General features: G+C 37.9%; 1 protein-coding gene and 1 pseudogene across 9 annotated transcripts in view; one reads left to right on the top strand and one right to left on the bottom strand.

Annotated features, from left to right (window-relative positions):
• The window catches only part of HIPK3 (homeodomain interacting protein kinase 3), a 147,258-nt gene that overhangs the window by 47,614 nt on the left and 85,623 nt on the right, over positions 1-14,021 (top strand). The window lies entirely within an intron of this gene.
• Positions 11,090-11,851, bottom strand: LOC119535840 (annotated as a pseudogene).

The raw sequence follows: 14,021 nt of genomic DNA, 5'->3' as shown, positions 1-14,021 counted from the left end.
AATTCTTGGTTGGCAATTTTTCTCTTTCAGAATTTTAAATACGTCATACCACTGCCTTCTTACCTCCATGGCGGCTGCTGAGTAGTCACTACTTAGTCTTATGCTGTTTCCCTTGTGTATAGTGAATTGCTTCTCTCTTGCTGCTTTCAGAACTTTTCCTTCTCTTCAGCATTTGAGAGTCTGATCAGAATATGTCTTGGAGTGGATTTATTTGGATTTATTCTGTTGGGAGTTCATTGTGCGTCTATAATTTGTTTGTTTATGTTGTTTAGAAGGCATGGGAAGTTTTCCCCTACAATTTCTTTGAATACCCTTCCTAGACCTTTACCCTTCTCTTCCCCTTCTGGAACACCAGTGATTCTTACATTGGTGTCCTTTATGTTGTCCGTAATATTTCTGAGGTCCATTTCAATTTTTTCAATTTTTTTTTTCCCGTTCTTTCTTTTGTACTTTCACCATCCATTCTGGCCTCTTCCAGCTCACTGATTCTCTCCTCAGCTTCCTCTACTCTAGTACTGTGTGTATCCAGGATCTTTTTAATTTGATCAACAGTTTCTTTTATTTCCAAAAGATCATCTATTTTTTAATTTATGCTTGCAGATTTTCTTTATCATCTTCTGGGATCTTCTTCATGTCTTTTATATTCTGTGCCATGATCTCGTCATTTGTCATTAGTTCTTTGATTAATTGTTCCAAGTACTGTCTCCTCTGATAGTTTGATTTGGATGTTTGGGTTTGGGTTATCCATATTTTCTATTTATTCATGTGCTTTAAAATTTTCTGTTGTTTTTGCCCTCTTGGCATTTGCTTATCTTGATAGGGTTCTTTTAGGATATGTGGGCTTATTTGAACAATTTTATCTAATTTGTCAGAGCTACCGCTTGGTGTTGTGCACTGTCTCTGAGTTACCAGCAGATGGTGCCCGTGATCTGCCTGTTACCCTCAAGCCAGTTCTCCCCAGCTTTGTCTGTGTGGTGAGAGGGGGTCCGAATCTTGTGGGGGTTCAGTCAGTGCATCAAATTTCCGTGTGTAGTTGATGCTGCCAGCTCTGAACGTGGGGTGTGTGTAGCGGTTAGGGAGGAAGGGCAGCTTTAAGAGTCAAATCTCCCAGGTCTTCCTGGAGACTTAAAAGCTGTTGCAGAAGTCCAGATCTTCGGTTCAGTCTCCCCCCAGTCTGTCTCTGCCACGGACCCACAAGTCCCTGGTGTTGGTGTAGGGCCCCTGGGACTTCTGTGCGGGTCCTGCCTCAGGGGCCTCCGTAGGGGGGTGACAGTGCAATGTTACAGGTGAGCACGGTCTCCAAGGGAAGCTCTGGGCCGCTGTGCTGCACAAGGGCGTTCCCATCTCGCTGAGAGGTTGGCTGTACAGGGTGTGGTGAATGCTTCTTTTAGCCAACCTCCACCTTGCCAGCTCCAGGGCAATTAGCTCTGTGTTTGTGAAAGGCTGTTGCTCATGCCAGATACTGAGGTGGGTGCCCGGGGTTTGGAAGGCAGTTCCCGCTGCACTTGACTGCATGGCATAGCTCTTGGCCATGGTGCCTTGCAGGGGCATTCCCAGCCTGTTGAAAAGATGGCTGTATGGGGTGTGGTAATTTCCCCCTTTTCGCAGACCTCTGCCTTCCTAGCTCTGGGAGAGTAGCTGCGGGTGTGTGGAAGATTATCATCCACACCAGATACTGAGGCAGCTCCCCAGGGTGGGGAAGGCACTCCCCCCGTGCTTGACTGCGTGGCTCTTGCTGCCAGGTCCACTGCCGGTTTTGGGGTTTTTAAACTAATCCCTCTCAAAACGTCAACTCCCATTTTCTTCCTACCGCGGTGTGGCTGCTGACTCCCTAAGTGCAGCGGGAACTGCCTTCCAAACCCCAGGCACCCACCTTAGTATCAGGCTCTTGGTTTTACCCAGTGCACAGTCCCTGTGGATTTAGCAGACCTTGTCCAGTTGGTGCAGCACTGGAACTGGTATTCTGGAACACTTTCTGTCTTTTATCTCATGTTTTTCACAGAGATGTTTTTTGCCCTGACCCTCCTAATCCGCCATCTTCCCTCCTCACCAGTTTGTTTTTTAAAGGAAAGCTGCTCCTTCCTCAGTAGAGTATCCTGAGCAGATTATCCAGGTTCCAGGACCATCAAAAAGAAATTCACAAACAGGGCAGAGATGGCTCCCAGCGGGATGCTAGCTCAGGCAAACGTCCCACTCAGGTAGCATTACAGGTCAGGGTCATATACACTGAAGAGCAATGCAAGAGAGAGCAACGCAAGAGAGAGTTGCTGTTGGGTTCTCTTTTTTTTTTCCTGCCTACATCAATTATTACACTGTGCTGGTTGGGAACTAGTGATTTTCTAACTCCATCTTCCTTCTGCAGTTATTGGTCAGCATTCTACAATAAAAAGATGCTTTTCCTCTTCCTCCATTTATCTATTATTAGTATGGACTCCTGGATTATAATCTATTACTATGATTAATTTTATGCTCAATTTGCCCCAGATTGCTGTCTCTTTATTGCAGTTCTCATTTGCTCATATATCATTTTTCTGTGCGTATTTGAGACGGTTTTTTAAGTCTTTGGTATGTCCAAAGTCTAGTCTTCGTTGATGATTTCTAATGTTTATGTCACTCTTTGGGATGGGTTATTATTTCCCATTTCTTTGTATACATTGTATTCTTTTTTTTAACTGTAAATTTTGTTGTGAAATATTCACATATCATATAATCCATCCAAAGTGTAAAATCAGCATCTCATAGTATCATCACCTAGTTGTGCAGTCATCATCACACTATTTTAGACCATTTTCATTACTTCAAAAAGAAAAATAACAAAAAAAACATAAAAAGGGAAAACCCCCAAAACCCCAAACCCTTTATCCTCCCCCATTATTGACCCCTAGTATTGGTGTGGTACATTTTTTAAAGTTAATAAAAGAACATTAAGATATTACTGTTCACTATAGTCCATGGTTTGGAATAGGTACCTTTTTCCCATATACTACTTTATTATTAACTTTGTACAAGTGTTGTACCTTTGTACTAGTTCATGAAAGAACTTATTTATATTTTTAGTGTTAATCATAAACAATGCCACAATAAGATTTGCTGTGTTATACAATCCCATATTTTAAACTCGAGCTTTCCTTTCCTTTTGGTGTGCCTTGTATTCTTCTGTTTGTATACTGTGCGTTTTAGCAGTTTAATATGTTAGTTTTGGAATTTAGTCCCTGAGGAGTCTGTTCCTTAAGTGTGTGTCCAGCTAGTATCACCAGAGATTTCCTTGAATTCCAGGAGAGAACAAAAACACACAAAGATACCTTTCAGATTTGGTCTTTGCAGATGGGCTCTGTGTTGGCTGGTGCTCTCCTTCAGAGCTTAGCTCTCCTCACAGTGAACTTGAAAAACAGTCTGAGGCAAAAGCATAGGGTCCTCTCTGGTCTTTATTGAGCATGTCTTATCCTGGACATGCTCTCATGGCCTTAGTAATATCCCCATTAACATGGATTCAAGTGCTCCCTCTTCTCCCAATGAAATAGTCTTTGCTCCAGGTTCTGGGCGCTCTATTGTATGATTTAAAATTGGAAATCCTGTGTCCCAGGCAGCTGTGATTTGATTGTTTCGTACACTAATCGAGCTGTCTCCAAGCTGCTTCTGCATGCAGGGCAAGTTCTGAGATGGCAAGCCAGGCATGAATGTCCTGGTTCTTCAAACTTTTGAAGATAGAACTTTTAAAACTTTTAAAGATAGTTTAAAAGGTAATTTTTACTTGTGGAAGGGTAGAAATTTTTATTTAGTATCTTATATAATTAGATTTAAGGAGTATTTTATGCATAGTCAAATATAATGTGCTGAAATTTGAAAACTGGAGAAGTCCCCCAATTTTATTTGATCCTCTGTACTCTCCCCACAAATAGTTTTTCAGTTTAATGCAATACAAGATTAGCTTTTAGGAGAATGTTTTTCTGGAAAAATTATTTTTAAAATTTTATTTAGCAATATAAATGAGAATAGTGTTTTTCCTCAACCCTTTGTACTCTATGGATTCTGTCTTAAGAGCTTTCAGTAGTCTGGTAGCATATTATATAAACCCTCAGTCTCCAGCTGCTCAGGCCCTATATTTAGTTCTCTTGTTAGTAAATGACCTCACTTTATTTGGGTCTGGCATTATTCTGCATATCAGATTTAGCTCCTTGTAATACCTAGACTCCTTTTTCTGATTTGAAGTCTTTTGGATGAGAGTAAAAAACCTTATTTATATTTATACTTGAGAATATCTATTGGTTCATTAAATGTAGCAAGAGAGTAAAAGAAATCCTTTATAAAGCAATCTAAAATACCAAATATTTTATTACAGTGGTTTCTAGTATTAAGCCTTCCACAAATGTATTAGCCTTTGTGTTGGGAATGGGAACAAAAGCTGTGAATAATTGCTAAGTACAATTTGAAGTTTCTAATTTGTGTTCATATATAAATTTCAGATAAACGGTTTATCTGACTTTCAGAAGTTATACAGTTTCGGTGCTAAATTGCAGATTCTGTGTTCAGAGGTTCTTATTTGTAATCAGACTAGTGCTAGCATTTTTGTTGATGTGGCCTGGATAAGGGGGAAAAAAGAAGACCCTTTATATCAGTTAGATCCAAGAGTTAGCAAGTATTAAGGTAGATTGGCCAAAAGAGAGTATATTCCTTAATCAGATGTTTTTTAATATCTAGTATAATTTTACATGAAAATGACAGGTAACCATTATTCTTTTTCAATATTTGTTTGCATTTTATGTTTGAGACCTTGCCAATTCTGGTTACCTATAAATCTGATTAGGCAATAAGCAAATGTGTTTTGTATTTGATTTTTTTTCACTCTCTTAAAAATGTATTATATTTTAAAAAATGAAAGCAGGAAATGGAAACTTAACCAAATTAAATATTTTTAAGCTAAGCACAGTAGAAACGCACATACCCCAAATTTCAAGGTAAACAATGTGTGTTTAATCATAGGTTCATGTATTCTGTTTCTTCGGACTGTGCAACACAGAAATGTAATGGGGATATCTTAAAATAGGCAGGGGACAGTGGCCAGAAATTGTTGACTACTATAGATGGTGAGGCTGTCTAGCTGTTGCAGTGATATAAGCCAGAAGTACATGCTAAGGGCATTGATTTGCTCAAGGTCAGCATGTTCTAAATTCAGTTGCGTGAGTTTGCTTTCTGTCAAGAGCAGTAGGGCTCTTGAATGCATGAAAGGTTTTAACAGCAGAAAGTGCTGTATTTATGAGGTGTGGTGGCAACATTGAGGTCATAGATTTCACGGTGTTTTGTTTTGTTTTGTTTTCAGCCTGTGGTTCTGAGTCATTTCAGAACAGAGAAAGCCAAGTGGACTGTAACATAACCTGTATAGTAGTTATACTCTTTGCTGCTTTTTTGAGTAATTTATTGTTAACTGCTGTTGAAGTAAAACATGCTTTCTATTTTGTATTTAATAGTTGCATTCTCAGTTCTTGTTTAGGGCATTCCTATGCATCATGCTCTTCTATACCCTTGAAGTATCAAAGACAAAGTATGTATGTCCCTGTAATTAAGGGACATAGAAAGACTCATGAAATTAATAATAATATTTTAGGTAGACTACCTTATATTAGAATACCATGTATGTATACAGTATCATATTTTGAAGGGCTTTATGTGTATTTTATAATTTCTCATATCATCTCTATGAATTAGGTAAGAAGAGTCATGGAATTACTATTTGATAGGTAGAAAACTGAGGCTTATACGAAGTCAGGCAGGTCCAAATTCATACTGCAAATTTAACTCAACACTTTTTGAAGCCTTTTTTGTTTGCTAGCACTGTGCTGGGAATACAGAGGAAATGCTAAGGTAGAGGTATGTGTAGGGTGCTGTGGGAACCCAGAGGAGAGCACTTAGTCTAATCTGCGAGTTCAGAGGCGGCTTCCTGGCAAAGATAACCCCTGAATGAGCCTGAGAGTAGAGAAGGCTAGTTTTGACTAGTTTTGAGAGCACTGTCTCACTAACCCACTCTTACCTAAAGAATTTCTGTGTTGGGCTGATATTGCTGGTAATTTCTTCTCTGTATCATAAAATAAATAGTTATTTTTGATTGGCAATTTTATTAGATAAATATAAGTTTGTTAACTGGGTTTAATTTAAACAGAAATTTGTATAGAAATTTCCAAATGTATAATGATTTGGTCTTCAACACCATATGTTGTGTCTAAAGACATAGATTGTGTTACTACATGTGTCAGCCCTTGAAATAAACATCATGGCAGAGCTCTTGAAGGTTTTTTTAAAACGCTTTATTGATACATATTTATATACCATTCAATTCACTCATTTAAAATGTACAATTCAATGGCTTTTAGTATATTCACATGGTTGTGCATCCATCACCACGGTCACTTTTCTTACCCATGCCCCTTGCCATAATTTTTTAGTCACTCATTTCACCCAGCCCTAGGTAACAACTAATCTGCTTTCTGTCTCTGTGGGTTTGCCTGTTGGGACAATTTCATATAAATGGGATCATACATTATGTGGCCTTTTGTTTCTGACTTCTTTTACTTATCATAGTGTTTTCAGGGTTCATCCATACTGCAGCATGTGCCATTATTTCATTCTTTTAGGCTGAATCATATTGTATGGATTCGTCACATTTTATTTACCTATTCATAACTTGATGGAGACCTTTTAGAATTCTATCAGTGAAAGAAATGTGAGTAGAAAACTGTGATCCATGACCAAATCTTTCAAAATGTTTGTTAATGCTTATAAAATGTAAGATATTGTGCCGGGTGCTGGTTTTATTGAGGAACAGAACAAATATAGTCCTTGCCTTTATAGTTTTTACAATCTTAATGAGTAGACAAAAAAAAAAAAAAAAAGGAATACTGTCATGGAAAAGAACAGGATATTCTGAGAGAGGGGGACTTCCCTTTTTATTTTTTAAAAAAAAAATTAACTTCATTTTGAAATAATTTTAGACATAACAAAAAAGTTGCAAAAATAGTATAAAGAATTCCTGTATAACCTACACCTTCACCCAGATTCCCCAAATTTTCCAAATGTTAACTTTGTGCCACACTTACTTTTATCATTCACATTCTCTCTCTCTCTCTCCCCACACACATACACACACCACAGTTTTTTACCTATAGTGTTTGAGAGTAGCTTTCAGATAGGAAGCCCCTTTACCTCTAAATACTTCAGTGTGTATTTCCTAAACATAAGTACATTCTCTTGCATAACCACAGTACAGTTATCAAAATCATCATCAGGTTAGCATCAATTCAATATGGTGATCTACAGACTTTATTTGAATTTTGCCAGTTTTTCCAATGATGACTTTTCTGGTTCAGAATTCAATCCAAAATGACAAGTTGAATTATTTGCCTTGTCTCTTCAGTGTCTTCTCATCTGGAACAGATCTTTAGTTTCTCTTTGCCTTTCATGACCTTGACACTTTTGAATAGTACTGGCTGATTATTTTATAGAATGTTCCTCAATCTGGGTTTGTCTGATGTTTTCTCATGATTAGATTCAGGTTATGCATTTTTGGCAGGAACGCCACAGAAGTTCTGTGTCTTCTCACATATCAGGAGACATATGATGTCAATTTGTCCTGTTACTGGATATAATGATTTGGATCACTTGGTTAAGGTGGTGACTGACGGGTTTTTCCACTATAAAGTTACTATTTTTTTCTTTGTAATTAGTGAATATCTTATGGGGAAGTAGTTTGAGGTGATTCACATATACTATTTCTCATCTTATTTTCATCCAGTAATGAATCTGGCATTAAGCAATTACAGCTATGGTGGTTGCCAAATATTGGTTTCCTAAATATATCATTCCTTATATGTTTTCTACTTAGAATTTTTCTATAAGGGAGAGCTTCCCCTTCTTTTTTCTTTCTTTTTCTTTATTCACTTACGTGTTTATATCAGTATGGACTCATGGAATCATTTTATTCAGTGGGTTATAATCTAATACTGTCATCATTTTGTTGTGCACAGCGTCCCATATTTGAGAACCAGAACTTCTTTAAGTTTTTTTCCTGTGTTCCTTTGACATGGTCCCATCATTCTTTGAGCACTTGCATTCTAGCACCACAAGAAGTTTCACACTTACCTGTACTTTCCCTGCCCCAGGCCTGGAATCAACCACTTCTCTAAGGAGTTCTGATTACTTTTATTGGAGAACGGGATTTAGAAAACAAGATCTGGATGCTAGTGCTCAGTGTGCTCATTAATTCATCCTGATACATCCAGTTCTATTCCAGTACTTTGGGATTTATTCTGTTCTTCTCCCTTTCTTTATTTGTGATCCCTCCTCCAGCACTGAGAATCTTAGCTCTCATCATTCACAGTATGTTTCTGATTTTTTTTTTTTTTTTTTAGCAAAGTTGTGGGTTTACAGAACAGTGATGCATAAAATACAGTGTTCCTATACACCACCTGTTCTGGTTTGCTAATGCTGCCATTATGCAACACACCAGAAATGGATTAGCTTTTATAAAGGGGGTTTATTTGGTTACACAGTTACAGTCTTAAGGCCATAAACTGTCCAAGGTAAGGCATTAACAGTCAGGTACCTTCACTGAAGGATGGCCATTGGCATCCGGAAAACCTCTGTTAGCTGGAAGGCACGTGGCTGGCATCTGCTCGCTCCCAGGTTGTGTTTCAAAATGGCATTCTCCAAAATGTTGCTCTTGAGGTGTTTTGTCCTCTCTTAGCTGCAGCTGCTCTTAAAATGTCACTCTCAGTTGCTCTGAGATCCTCTTTGAACTCTTTATATGACTCCAGTGATCCAATTAACACCCACTCTGGATGGGTGGGGTAACACCTACATGGAGATTATCCAATCAAACATTTCACTCAGTTGATTGAGTCACATCTCCATGGAAACCCTCACTCAAAGAATTCCAATCTAATCAACACTAATACATCTGCCCCACAAAATTGCATCAAAGATAATGGTGTTTTGGGGTACATAATACATCCAAAGTGGCACGCTACCCCACCACCAACACCTTGCATTGGTGTGGAACATTTGTTACAAATGTTGATAGCACTTCTTTATGCTTGTACTATGTATTTTTTAAACAGAGGTTACATTTGTTACAATTGATGAAAGATTATTATTAAAATAGTACAGTTAACTATTGTCCACAGTTTATATTAGGCATATTTTTTCTGCATATACCATCCTATTATTAACACCTGTTTTAGTGTTGTACGTTTGTTGTAATTCATAAAAGAACATTCTTATACTTGCACTATTAACTGTAGTCCATTGTCTACAATAGGGTTCACTGTGTTATGCAGTCCTATGTATGTTTTATCTTTTAATTTTTATTCTAGTAAAAATAAAAGTTTCCCGTTTTAACCACATTCACCTGTATAATTCAGTGCTGTTGATTACACTCAGAATAATGTACTACCATCACTACCATCCTTTTCCAAACCTTTACAAATCAGCCTAAATAGAAATTATGTACAAATTAAGCATCAACTCCCCATTTTCTAACCCCAGTCTATCCCCTGGTTAGCTATATTCTAGGTTCTAACGCTATGAGTTTGCTTATTATAATTAGTTCATGTCAGTGAGATCATGCAATATTTGTCCTTTTGTTTTTGGCTTGTTTCACTCAACATAATATCTTCAAGGTTCATCCATGTTGATGCATGTGCCAGGACTTCATTCCTTTTTATAGCTGAATAATATTCCATTATATTTGTATACCACAATTTGTTTATCCATTCATCAGTTGAGGGACACTTGGGTTGCTTTTATCTTTTGGCGATTGTGAATAATGCTGTTATAAAAATCAGCATGCAAATATCTGTCTGAGTTGCTGCTTTCAGGTCTTCTGGGTATATACCTAATAGCAGGATTGCTGGGTTATGTGCAATTCGGAGCTTCCTGAGGAACTGCCAAACTGTCTTCCACAGCAGCTACACCATTTTACATTGCCACTAGCAAGGAATGAGTGTTCCTATTTCTCCACATCCTCTCCAACATTTGTAGTCCTCTGTATTTTAGTAGTAGCCATTCTTGTGGGTGTAAAATGATATCCTCATTGCGTTTTTGATTTGCGTGTCCCTGATAGCTAGTGTTCTGGTTTGCTAAAGCTGCTGTTACGCAAAATACCAGAAATGGATTGGCTTTTATAAACGGGGTTTATTTGGTTACAAATTTACAGTCCAAAGGCCATAAAAGTTTCCAAACTAAGGCATCAACAAGATGAAGAATGGCCTATGGTATCTGCTTGTCCCAGGCTGTGTTTCAAAATGGCTTTCTCCAAAATGTCTCTGGGCTTCATCTCTTAGCTTAGCATCTCCAAACATCCTTCTGTCTGCATCTCCAAGTATCTGAAAGTGTCAGCAAGTGTCTGGGTCTCCTGGCTTAGCATATTCTGGGGGCATTTTCGTCTCTATGCTCTTTTGTGTGAGATTCCTTTAAAGGACTCCAGTAAAGTAATCAAGACCTACCCTGAGTTGGGGGGGGTGTCGAATCTCCATGGAAACATTCAATCAAGAGGTCACACCCTAATCAAAAAGATTAATCAGTCTGCCCCCATAAGATTGCATTAAAGAGTATGGCTTTTTGGGAGACATAATAGATCCAAACCATCACAGCTAGTGATGTTGACCATCTTTTCATGTGTTTTTTAGCCATTTGTATATCTTTTTTGGAGAAATGCCCATTCAAGTCTTTTGCCCATTTTTTAAATTGGTTTGTTCATCTTTTTATTGTTGAGCTATATGGTTTCTTTATATCTTCTGGGTATTAAACCCTTATCAGATATGTGATTTCCAAATATTTTCTTCCCTTGAGTAGGTTGTCATTTTACTTTCATGATAAAGCCTTTGAGGAACAAAAGTTTTTCATTTTGATGAAGTCCCATTTATCTATTTTTTTCTTTTGTTTCTTGTGCTTTGGGTGTAAAGTCTAATAAACCATTGCCTAACACAAGGTCCTGAAGATGCCTCCCTCATGTAGGAGTCTTATAGTCCTGTTCCCTCCCCCTCCTCCTCTTCCTTCTCTTCCCTCTCCTGTCCTCTCCCTCTTATAATTTATTGTCATTTTACCAACTGATCTGTTTCGCTGTCAGTCTCTTGTCTTTCTTTTCAGCAGTTGTGAAGTGAATACCTTTTCCCCAGGGAAGAGAAATCCACAGTTTGTTGCCTTTGCCAATAACAAAAATCTTGGAAAGCCAGGTGGCAAAGCTGTTGCCGTTGGCATCTTTCACATCAACCTCAACAAAAGAGCCAGGTGAATTGGTGATCACACCGATTCTTCCCAGGCCAGCACCTCCAGTCACCATACACAGGTTACCAGTATCGAACTTTATGAAATTGGTAATCTTGACTGTCTCCACATCAGTCCTCATGGTGTTCAACTTGATGAGGGGATCAAGTTAGTAGATGTGGCAAGCATCATGGGTCACCAGAAGTGGGATTCCTTTTGTGCCTACAAAGATCTTCCTCACTTTGCACAACTTGGCCTCCTCAGGCGTAATACAATGAACAGCAAAGCGACCCTTGGTATCATAAATTTGACGGACATTTTCTCCAGTCTTGTCAATGCTGATGACATCCATAAAATCAGCAGGATGAGTTATATCAGTTTGGACCTTGCCATCAATCTTTATGAACCGCTGGATATGGATCTTTACTTCAGCTCCCATCAGGGCATACTTAAGTCTGTTCCTTAAGAAAATGATGATGAGGAGACATTCTCTCAGCTTATGGGGACCAGTGGATGGATGAGGAGCAAACACACCAGTCAGTTTGTCCAGCATCCAGTGCTTTGGAGCTGCTACACACTTCAAATGCTTCTTGGGGCCATGGGCCGTGGCTGTGCTAGGCATGGAAAGAGGACCCCAGCTCCTGGTGCACCAAGAAAATAGCAGTCCTGTTTCTTATATTTACGTCTGTGCTCCATTTTGAGTTAATTTTTGTATGAGGTGTTTTACATATGGATATCCAATTCTTCCAGCACCATTTGTTGAAGAGACTGTTCTTTCCTAATTGAGTGGACTTGGCAGCCTTATCAAAAATCAACTGGCCATAGATGTGAGGGTCCATTTCTGAATTCTCAGTTTGATTCTCTTCATTCATATATCTGTATTTATGCCAGAACCATGCTGTTTTGACCACTCTAGCTTTGTAATATGCTTTAAAATCAGGAAGTGTGAGTCCTCCAACTTCGTTCTTCTTCTTCAAGATGTTTTTGGCTATTCAGGGCCCCTTAACCTTCCATATAAATATGATGGCCAACTTTTCCATTTCTGCAAGGAAGGCTGTTAGAATTTTGATTGGGATTGTATGGAATCTGTAAATCATTTTTGGTAGAATTGACATCTTGATATTTAGTCTTCCAATTCATGAACACAGAATGTCATTCCCATTTATTGAGGTCTTTGGTTTCTTTTAGCAATATTTTGTAGTTTTCTGTGTACAAATCCTTTATGTCTTTGGTTAAATTTATTCCTAGATATTTGATTCCATTAGTTGCTATTGTAAGTGAAATTTTTTCTTTATTTCCCCCTCAGACTGCTCATTACTAGTGTATGGAAATATTACTGATTTTTTGTGTTGGTCTTGTACCCGCAACTATGCTGAATTTTTTTATTAGCTCTAGTAGCTTTGTTGTAGATTTTTTGGGACTTTCTGTATGTAGGGTCATGTCATCCTCATTTAGGGAAAATTTTACTTCTTCCTTTCCAATTTGGATGCCTTTTATTTCTTTTTCTCTCCTAACTGCTCTGGCTAGAATTTGTACTACACTGTTGAATAATAGTGGTGACAGTGCGCATCCTTTTCTTGTTCCAGATCTTAGAGGGAAAGCTTTCGGTCTTTTACCATTGAGTACAGTGTTAGCTTTGGGTTTTATGTTGAGGAGGTTTCCTTCTTTTTCCTACTTTTCTACATGTTTTTATCAAGAAGGGAATGCTATATTTTGTCTGTGCCTTTTCTGCATCATTTGATGATCATATGGTTTTTTCACCTTCCTTGTGTTAAGGTGGTGTATTACATTAATTGATTTTTTTATGTTGAACCACCCTGCATACCTGAGACAAAACCCAGTTGATCATGGTGTGTAATTCTTTTGATGTGCTGTTGGATTAGATTTGCAAGTATTTTGTTGAGGATTTCTGCTTTGATATTTACAAGAGTAATTGGTCTGTAATTGTCTATTCTTATAGTATTTTTTTCTGGTTTAGGTATTAGGATGATGTTGACATAGAATGAATTAGGTAATATTCCCTCCTCTTCAATTTTTTGGAAGAGTTTGAGCAGGATTGGTGTGAATTCTTCTTGGAATGGTTGGTAGAATTCACCTTTGAAACCATCTGGTTCTGTAACTTTTTTTATGTTGGATAGTTTTTGATGACCAATTCAATCTCTTTACTTGATATTGGTCTGTTGAGGTCTTCTGTTTCCTCTGGAGTCAGTGTAGGTTGTGTGTGTGTCTCTAGGAATTTGTCCATTTCAACTTGGTTGTCTAATATGTTTGCATGCAGTTTTTCATAGTTTCCTCTTATGATCTGTTTTATTTCTGTGGAGTTAGTAGTAATATTCCCCCTCTCATTTCTGATTTATTTCTTTGTGTCTTGTCTCTTTTTTTTCTTAGTCATTGTAGCTAATGGGTTTGTCAGTTTTATTGATCTTTCAAGGAGCCAACTTTTGGTTTTGTTAATTCTATTTTTTTTTATTCTCAATTTCATTTCTTTTTGCTCTGATCTTTGTTATTTCTTTCCTTCTGCTTGCTTTAGGACTAGTTTACCATTCTTTTTGTAGTTCCTCCAGGTGGGCAGTTAGGTCTTTGATTTCACCTTTTTCTTCTTTTGTAATGTAAGCATTTAGGGCTATAAATTTTCCTCTCAACACTGCCTTCCCTTTACCCTATAAGTTTTTATATGTTGTATTCTCATTTTCATTTTTCTCAAGATATTTACTGATTTCCCTTGCAGTTTCTTCTTTGATCCACTGATTACATGGTATACTTCCATA

Source organism: Choloepus didactylus, chromosome 6, assembly GCF_015220235.1.
Source record: "Choloepus didactylus isolate mChoDid1 chromosome 6, mChoDid1.pri, whole genome shotgun sequence".
NCBI lineage: Eukaryota > Metazoa > Chordata > Mammalia > Pilosa > Megalonychidae > Choloepus > Choloepus didactylus.
Note: the sequence above shows the minus strand (reverse complement) of the source record. Positions and strands in the feature narration are given on the sequence as shown.